The sequence below is a fragment of the Electrona antarctica genome (assembly GCF_951216825.1).
Source record: "Electrona antarctica genome assembly, chromosome: 3".
NCBI lineage: Eukaryota > Metazoa > Chordata > Actinopteri > Myctophiformes > Myctophidae > Electrona > Electrona antarctica.
The window spans coordinates 38156032-38165445 of NC_136808.1; positions in this window are offsets into that span (position 1 = coordinate 38156032).

Consider the following 9414-nt stretch of genomic DNA (forward strand, 5'->3'; position numbering starts at 1 on the left):
TTTCGCCGGCTGCCGAGCGTGGCTGCATTAATAACTTTGGGGCAGGCCCATCTAGAGTTTGAATGGACAGGTATCAGTCAAAAGGGAGACATCGAAGAGGAAGGATGGATGGGGGTCTTGGTTTTTGCTAGGTGGATCAGCCTTCATCCAATCAGGATAGAGAGGGGCCTTCCGCCAATCATGATCGAGCGGGGGCGGGCCTTGGTGTGCGTGCTCGTGTTTCTCGAGGACGGCCCAGATGGTAATAATAGCTTTCCTCAAGATATGTCGTGGATTGCTTGGATTGGGTTAATGTAATGGTACTCAAGCATTTGGGAGGTGCCGAGGTACAGTATACCTGTCCAACATACCTGTCCAACATCGCAGAGTGTAGAAGAGTTTGAATCCACCGTGGTGGTGCACCCGGCTTGCAGAGTATCTATATATGAACACAAATATAGCCGTGTTCAGGGTAGCCAAGCCGGGCACTGCTAGCAAATACTAAAATAAATGTACTTGGCCCACACTGTGGGCTGGGGTGGAGGCTGCCGCCTGGCTGCCAGTGGAGGTGCATGTTGAACAGCAGCAGTACAGGCCCTATATGTCCTCCCGGAGTCCCGGTGGGGGCTGACAGAAGTAGGGTACAAATTTAAGAGCATGTGTGGGAGTTAATCGGCATAACAACTGAATTGTTCGTGTTTGTGTAAAGCACTTTTAAATGAGCTATATGAATACACTTGCCTTGCCTATACATTAAACACAAAGCATTCAGACTTTAGTATACATTTAACACCAATAAGACGCCTGAGGGCGAGAAGTGACGCATCCGCCTGGGTGACAGCAGACTGCCGGGCGGGCGCTGTCGCTTTGAAATGGGGGATCAGATCAACATATCCGCCTGGGTGACAGCAGACTGCTGGCCGAGCGCTGGTGCTTTGGCATGGGGGGTAAGATCTTAATTTTCGGGCCTTCGAGAACTCCAGTTTTCGCCGGCTGCCGAGCGTGGCTGCATTAATAACTTTGGGGCAGGCCCATCTAGAGTTTGAATGGACAGGTATCAGTCAAAAGGGAGACATCGAAGAGGAAGGATGGATGGGGGTCTTGGTTTTTGCTAGGTGGATCAGCCTTCATCCAATCAGGATAGAGAGGGGCCTTCCGCCAATCATGATCGAGCGGGGGCGGGCCTTGGTGTGCGTGCTGTTGGCCTGTTGCGTGTCCCCCCACTGTAGTGCGTGCATGTGCACATCTTGTTACCGGGGAGGACCAGAGGGGTTTTCCAAATCACCCAAATCACTGAATGCTCCTTTAACTGCGACCTTTGGTCGCAACAAGATACATTCAGACAGAAGACTACTTTAAGTCATTCACTAACTTGCATCCAAATAAGTATTTGGCGGTGTGGGCTGTGGAAAAACAAAAAGATACATTTATTCACCTTTTTATGCACCTCCTCATTAAACACAAGATACATTCAGACAGTAGACTATCTATCTAATAATTTTGCTCGGTCGCTGTCTGTCTGTCCACTTCCGGGTCACCAGTGAAATGTATGTTGGGACGGGCACAGATTAATACTGGGACACACTTTTCCGCGTAACAGACCCACACGGGGAAAACAACTCGGACCCTGATACAGCTACTCTTGCGTCAGTCGACAGAACTTATTCTTTGGGGAAGCATCGCGGCCAACGTGGGGGTTGCGTGGCACAGGCACCTGAAAGCCAGCTCTGACAGTTGGACGGGGGCATGTTAACGTGAACACACGCGCTGTTTCGACACCACACTGTCCGCTCCCTCCTGGACACTGACTACGACAGGTTACAGCCCTGCGCGCACCCAGCGTGACTGCGTGACACACTGAACATCACCATCACAAGTATTCATAATGTTATGATCATCCAACAGATATAAAAGTGCACAGGATTGTAACTGTTGCCAAGGCAATTCCCCGTCCGGGTGGACTTAAACCCTGTTGTTGTTAGACCATCTGTAAACAATTCCCCCCCTATCAGTAATGTGATCTATTACATTGCATTACCCACACTGAACATCATTAATGTTCATATATTCAGAACGGGTAAGGACTAGTATATTAAACACAAGATACATCCAGACAGTTTTTTTTCTTGTTTATTTTTCCAAAAAGAATTATCCCACGATTTTTGCAACCCATTTTTTTCACCCAGTGTCAATTATCTAATGTAATCCTGGGCGCTACACTCCCTCTGCCAACCTGGGGAGGGCAGCGGACTGACCTCATGCTTCCTTATATGCATGAGGAGTCCAAGCTGCTTCTTTTCACCTGACAGGGGGAGTTTCCCCAGCCGGACGTAGCGCGTGGAAGGAACACGTTATTCTGACCAGTTCCTTTCCCCTCCATCAGGCTCCCCGGCTGGCCAGGGTGAGGTCGTTTAGAGACCAGGATTACAGCAGGTTTTTTGTGAGGGTACCTATACCTACCCTAGGGGACACGGGGAGAATATGCAAACTCCACACAGAAAGGCCCTTTCGCCAACCCCACCTCGGGCATGGGCACTGATGACGCGGAGGAGAGAACACGCCCCAGGACCAGAACTCATGGGACCTTCTAGCTATGAGGCCACAGCACTATACTGACTGTGCCACCATACCCCCAGGCAGTATCTATAGTTACTATACATTAGACAATAAAATAATTAGATCTCAACGCAAGGAACAGTACTGTAAAGACGTAGTATGTATAATGTAGGGAGTTTGACACACACACACACACACACACACAGTCACACACACACACACACACACACACACACACACACACACACACACACACACACACACACACACACACACACACACACACACACACACACCGTCATTGACAGGCCATCCACTATCACCCCCACCCACCCGCACAGACATTTTTCAAGCAGCCAGACTGTGAATATGTTTCTGTGTCTCATCTGTTCACTCTCCTATGGGCATGCTGTGACTGTGATGTATATGTGCTCTGTGGCAGCATACAATGGGAGGCAAACTACAACAAGTCAGGGGAGAGAAGGAGGGGGCAGGAGGGAGGGCCGAGGGAGAGAGCGTGGGTGACCCAGGTAGCATATATGCGTGGGTGCGTGGGTGCGTGCGTGCGTGTGTGCGTGCGTGCGTGTGTGCGTGCGTGCATGCGTGCGTGCGTGCGTGCGTGCGTGCGTGCGTGCGTGCGTGCGGGCGTGCGTGCGTGCGTGCACGCGCGGGTACATGCATGTGATGCAGTATGTGAGGCATGCCTTTAATAATGCTACACAATCAATGGTGTGGCAGTGGCACCATGTGTGATGAAATATTGATATGTTGTTATCTTATGGGAGGGGGGACGGGGGGGGACTGGGGGGGGTTGCTGTTTCTTTCTTCCAGGGGAAAAACAGGTATACAAGAATAAGCGGTTATTGTTGAGGTGCCCTTGAGCATGACGCTCAACCCTAAACTGATGCAATTGAGTTGGTACTCCACGGCCAGAGCTCCTGGGGGCCCGACCACCTACAAGCGACAATCAATCATGCCGTTTCTTTTATTTTGCACTGCAAACTTAAGCTGTCTTTTCCATCCCGTATGCCTGTGTGTACACGTGTGTGTACACGTGTGTGTGTGTGTGTGTGTGTGTGTGTGTGCGTGCGTGCGTGCGTGCGTGCGTGCGTGCGTGCGTGCGTGCGTGCGTGCGTGCGTGCGTGCGTGCGTGCGTGCGTGCGTGCGTAAGTATGAGACCTTTTCAATGTACAAAACAGCCATAGATGTTGTGTCCTTCTACTACTCACAATACTTTCAGAATAATTTAGCTAACAAGTAGTTCAGCAATAGTAGTTTCATTTCAGTTTTTCATCAACATAAGAGAGCACAACAGATGAGTTCTGACTGCAGTTCATCCATCTATATCCATTTGTAACTATTTATGTCCATTTTAATACAACAAAGAAATAATTAACCTGGATTTGTCAATCTTCCATATTCCGCCTTTCATTCGTACGAACATGTAAGTTCACCGTTCCAGCCTACCTCAAATACTCTTACCGCTAATACACTTCCATGTGTAGTGCCAGGGCCGCTGGTTACAATTTCGTTTTTAAATGTATTAATTTGAATTACCCTCAATATCTAAAACAATACATGGTTCAATGTTCTTCCACTTTTGGCATTGCAGCCAACTCTTTTTTTAATATGTAATTTCCTTCTGATTGGAATAACCTATCTGCAGCTCACCTCCTGCAGCTCACCACCTGGACTGAAGACAGAACACACACCAACACAATACCCTCCTACTAATATCACCTCTTACTATCCTTAACCAAAAGTAGAACTCTAATAATAATAAATATGGCCAGGGGCCATGACAGGCCCTGATAAGCCCAAAATGTTGATGGTTAATTTCACTCTAATTCATTTGAAATTATTACAATAAAGAATGTTTGAGTGACTATTCTAACTATACAATTATATAGTGGTGATAATGATAAGGTTTCATTGTTTCAACAATGTTTCAATGTTTCAACAATGTTTTGAAACAATGTTTCAAATAGCACTACTATTATTAGTAGTCTAGTCTATTAGTCCATGTACAAAAATGCATAGCAATACTTCATCATGTGTGTGTACACACAGTCACACACACACACACACACGCGCGCGCGTGCGCGCGAGCACGTGTTACATGGTGTAAGACAGCGTACAAGCATGAGCATCTAATATGTCCTACGGTCAAAACGTCCTTTTAAATCTGTCACTTGGATGTTTTACTCTCAGTAGCATCAGCAGTATTGTCTAGAGGACAGCGGCTACAGCAGCAGTAGTCAACGCCTCGCCGTCCAGAGGTCACTGGAGGAGTGACATCCTGTGACAGAATGCAGGCAGAGGGCCAACACAACGATGACAGACAGACCGGCCTGTTGACTCCATTCCATTGCCGTCCCCAGTCCATGACCCTGTCACTGTCACTTACAACAGCGACCAAAGAATATAGGCATCGATTCCTGGAACACCACCAGCATTACAAGCTTACAAGGGTCAGCCATCATCGTGCATAGACAATATTCCCTGTGATCCTATACAGATCATGTAAGGGGAAAGTGAAGAGGGCCCTGGGGAAATTAAATAATTCACCCTGTACACAGGAGACCTCACCTGCTGCTCGGAGATGTGCCACATGCAGAAGTTATCCGATGACACTGCCATCGACAGGTGTATTAAAGAGGGAGCGGAGGTGGAGTACAGGAAACCGGATGAGGTCTTTGTTGGATGGTGCCGACTGAACCGGCTATGGTGGCTACAGCTCAACATCTCCAAAACCAGGCCGCACCCCACCCCACAGCCAGTGTCCATCAAGTGGGTGGAGGTTGAGGCAAATAGTGCATTAATATAGCGCCTTTATCCAAGGCGCTTTACATAGATTGTGCATTACATTCACACACACACACACACACACACACACACACACACACACACACACACACACACACACACACACACACACACCGATGGCGGAAGAAACCATGCAAGGCACCAACCAGCGCATCAGGAGCAATTAGGGGTTCAGTGTCTTGCTCAAGGACACTTCAACACTAACTTTGGGGGAGCCCGGGTTTGAACTGGCAACCGTGTGGTTCCCATCCAGCCACTCTACCCATGAGCCACCGCTGCCGCCGGTAGTAACCACTCATACAGAGTATTTCCAATTTTCAATACCTTTACTTCTACTCCACTACATCTCAGAGGAAAATATTCTACATTTACTTGTAGTCTGCTTATTTACTTGGAGTCTGCTTATGGCAAATTAAATTTGCCATAAGCAGATTAAATTTGCCATAACTTAAAAAGTCAATGGACGCTTCCTTAGCTTAGCTCCTTAGCTTTCTTTTTGCCCATTTGACAAAGAAGCTTGCAATTTACAATGGGAAAGAGAATATACATAGGCAAGACATCCTCGCACGTTGGGTGGTCTAGAGTCCAGGGGTGTCAAACTGGAGTCAGAAGGGGGGGGGGACAGTAAGTTGACAAGAGTCAGAGGTAAGTTGCACGCTCAAGTTGGCAGCTCGACAGAGTGCATTTCTAGTTCTTTCTGTGCTGCTAGCTGGTAGCATAAATGTAGTTAACCTGCGTTATCGCCTGCATTCACTTTAAGAGGATCAGTTTCCTCCCCGCTGTAGCCCCCTGCACACACTCTCTGTAACCATTGGCCATTATTAACATTAGCGCACACCGTTTACCTTTAGCCAGAAACGTTTACATGTCGGGAGCAATGCAAGACAAAGTTACAAATGACATCCGAATGGTGGATGGATGACGATCATCAAGGACAGCGCTCGTAGATGCTGAGTTATGGAGCTTTGAAAATCCTGCTTGTGAGAGCAGCAACGAATGGAGAGCAGCAACGGATATACGTACCTAGCAGATAACGTCCCATAGCTGGAGAGTACGAATATATTCGTACTTCGCAAAAAAAAGAGTTAAGAACAAATTGAAAATGCAATGGTGGTTGGTGCTATAGCGTTCTAGAAAATTCTCCAACAATTAAGGAAGTGGATGGGAGGCGAGTTTTGGTTTCCTTGTTCCTCACCTCACTGGGAATTTGCCAAGAGCGCCATCTAGTGTAAAAAAAACAAAACAAAAAAAGCGAAAACTCATCCTTGCCAGTGAATGAGGTTGAAATATGGAGATCTGTAGTGTGATCAGAGGAAGCTGAAAAACAACCAAAAGACACGCACATACCCTACGCTGGGTGCTGGATCCAACGGAGTAACAGATAAGAAATAAAAAGAGTAGGCACACTTTTTCTGCTCCCAGAAATATGTTTACTCACAGTGGCAGCGGCTTCGGCCCGAAACGTTACCACTTTAAGAAAGCATATGTCTGGGAGCAGAAAAAGGTGTGCAGGTTCTTTTTATTTCTTATCTGCTATAGGCTACTTAATAATATAAATACAGAGTTTTCCCCCTTCCATGGGAAGTAGGCTAATCATTACACAATAATCAGATCTGAAAGCTCACAATGCGTCGCATCCGACACAGCTTGTAGATCGGCTATTTTCAAATGGCCGAAATGTATAGGGTTGAAGTGGTTAATGTAGCCTATATGTTTTGTTATAATAATAATCAAAATCTAGAAAGTAACTAGTAACGTTCATATAACTGTAGTGGAGTAATAGTAAAAGTATTAGAAATACTCAAGTAGGCCTGGGCCATGGCTCAGTGGTCCAGGCACCTTGGCTGGCAATCCAGTCTGGCAGTGTGCCGGGGGTTCGACTGCCGATCATGACGGCCTTTACTGCATGTCTTCCCCCCATCTCTCTCCCCATTTCCTGTCAGCCCTACTGTCTGTCCCCCCATACAAAATATAAAATAAAGGCAAAAGCCACAAAAGAAACATTAAAAGAAATACTCAAGTAAAGTATAAATACCTCAAAATTGTACTTAAGTAAATGTACTTATAGTTACTTGTCTTTCCACCACTGATAACGAATAGGAGGTGAGCGAAAAAGTGCTATAAGCTCAGAAGGAAGATGGCATTTTAGCACTATAGTTAAAAAAAGAAGGTGTCTGTGTTTTACACAGGGAGCTACAATGGTCATGTGCCTTATCCAGTCACCGCTGTCCTGTCTGTCTCTTCCAGCAGTTTCCATGGGAACAGAGACCCTCCCTGTCCAGTATGTCTGTCTGGAACCTGACTGTATGGTGTGTGTGTGTGTGTGTGTGTGTGTGTGTGTGTGTGTGTGTGTGTGTGTGTGTGTGTGTGTGTGTGTGTGTGTGTGTGTGTGTGTGTGTGTGTGTGTGTGTGTGTGTGTGTGCGTGTGCGTGCGTGTGTGTGTGCTCGTGCATGTGCGTGTGTGCATATATCAGTGTGTATATTCATGATGACCTCTGACACAGTGACATGTTACCATCAATCAGGAAGTGGTCCTTTGACAAGAAAGCCACCAGTTCAAATACACACTGCATCTGGGACAGTTTGGCAGATCGACGCTAGCTATTTCTACATTTTTTGTGCATCACATAAGAAAAACGTAATGTAAATTGGACATTTTGATTAATCGACACAATCCTCTCCTCATTATTCCTAAATGTCACCAAAAATATGTTTTATTTTGTATTTATGCACACTTGAGGTTAGTTGAAGAAATGAATAAACAGCAACTTTGTTTCTTTTTGTTGTTCTATATTTAACCGGGGTAGTAGCTGAGCACAAGTGATCATTTTCAGCAACCATACAGAAACACACACAGAGACAGACACACACACAGAGACAGGCAGGCAGGCAGGCAGGCAGGCAGGCAGGCAGGCAGGCAGGCAGTATAATCACAATATTACACTTGAGGGTGTGCTTAATTATTGATTATTGGCACTTCAGTGACGCTTGTGGAACTTGGCTTCCTCTGACACGCTTGATGACGTCAACGACCGTGTGAGCAACACAGATATAAAATGACGAAGTGACAAATATGCTGTGCAATTTCATCTTTGTATCTGCCCGTGTGAATATACCATAACGCTATACCATATACCTAGTCCCAAAAATGTTGTACTTTTGGACACATTATTGCAGGTGAAGTAGTGCATCCGTGATTTCACCCAAACTCTGTCCAATATGGGCTCGCTTCCAGTTCCCACTTCCGCTTATGTCCATAGTATCATTCTCTCAGAATCATTCCCTCCAACAATCCAAAAGCAGGGAACGGTGTGTGTGTGTGTGTGTGTGTGTGTGTGTGTGTGTGTGTGTGTGTGTGCGTGCGTGCGTGCGTGCGTGCGTGCGTGCGTGCGTGCGTGCGTGCGTGCGTGCGTGCGTGCGTGCGTGCGTGCGTGCGTGCGTGCGTGTGTGTGTGTGTGCATGTGTGCATGTCTACGTGTGTGTGTGTGGGGGGGGGGGTAATCTCATGGATCGACACCAAATGTCTAATGCATGCTGCTAAAGGCAAAAGAAGTTAATCTACCCTGCCAAATATTTTGCCCTGTACCTCTTGAACCATTGAACAAACATCCACCTTCAACCCTTTGTTTATCAGGGGAAGTCTATATAATATATTCATGGTGTGACTCTGGCTGTTGAATGTAAAAAAAGAAAGAAAAAAAGAAAGTGTAGTTCAGGATGACAGAATGACAGGAGCCGCTGTGTAGCTCCACACAGACAGCATGTCAAACCACAATCACATCGGAGACAGTCTCAGAATTTGAATGGAACCACCACAATCTAATAGTTCTGTAGGTGTGTGCGTGTGTGTGCATGTCTGCCTGCATGTGAAGGGTGATACGAAGCGCTCGGCTTCATAATGTTTGTGCAGCGGGGTTACATAAAAAATAACACCTGTACTAAACACAGCTGTCTTGAGAGCTGTGCGTTTCGCTGATACAGAACCCCATTCCCCTCTGCTGATGAACTGTGACAGAACACACAGGAGGCAAAGGAAGCAACGGTGACAGTGTC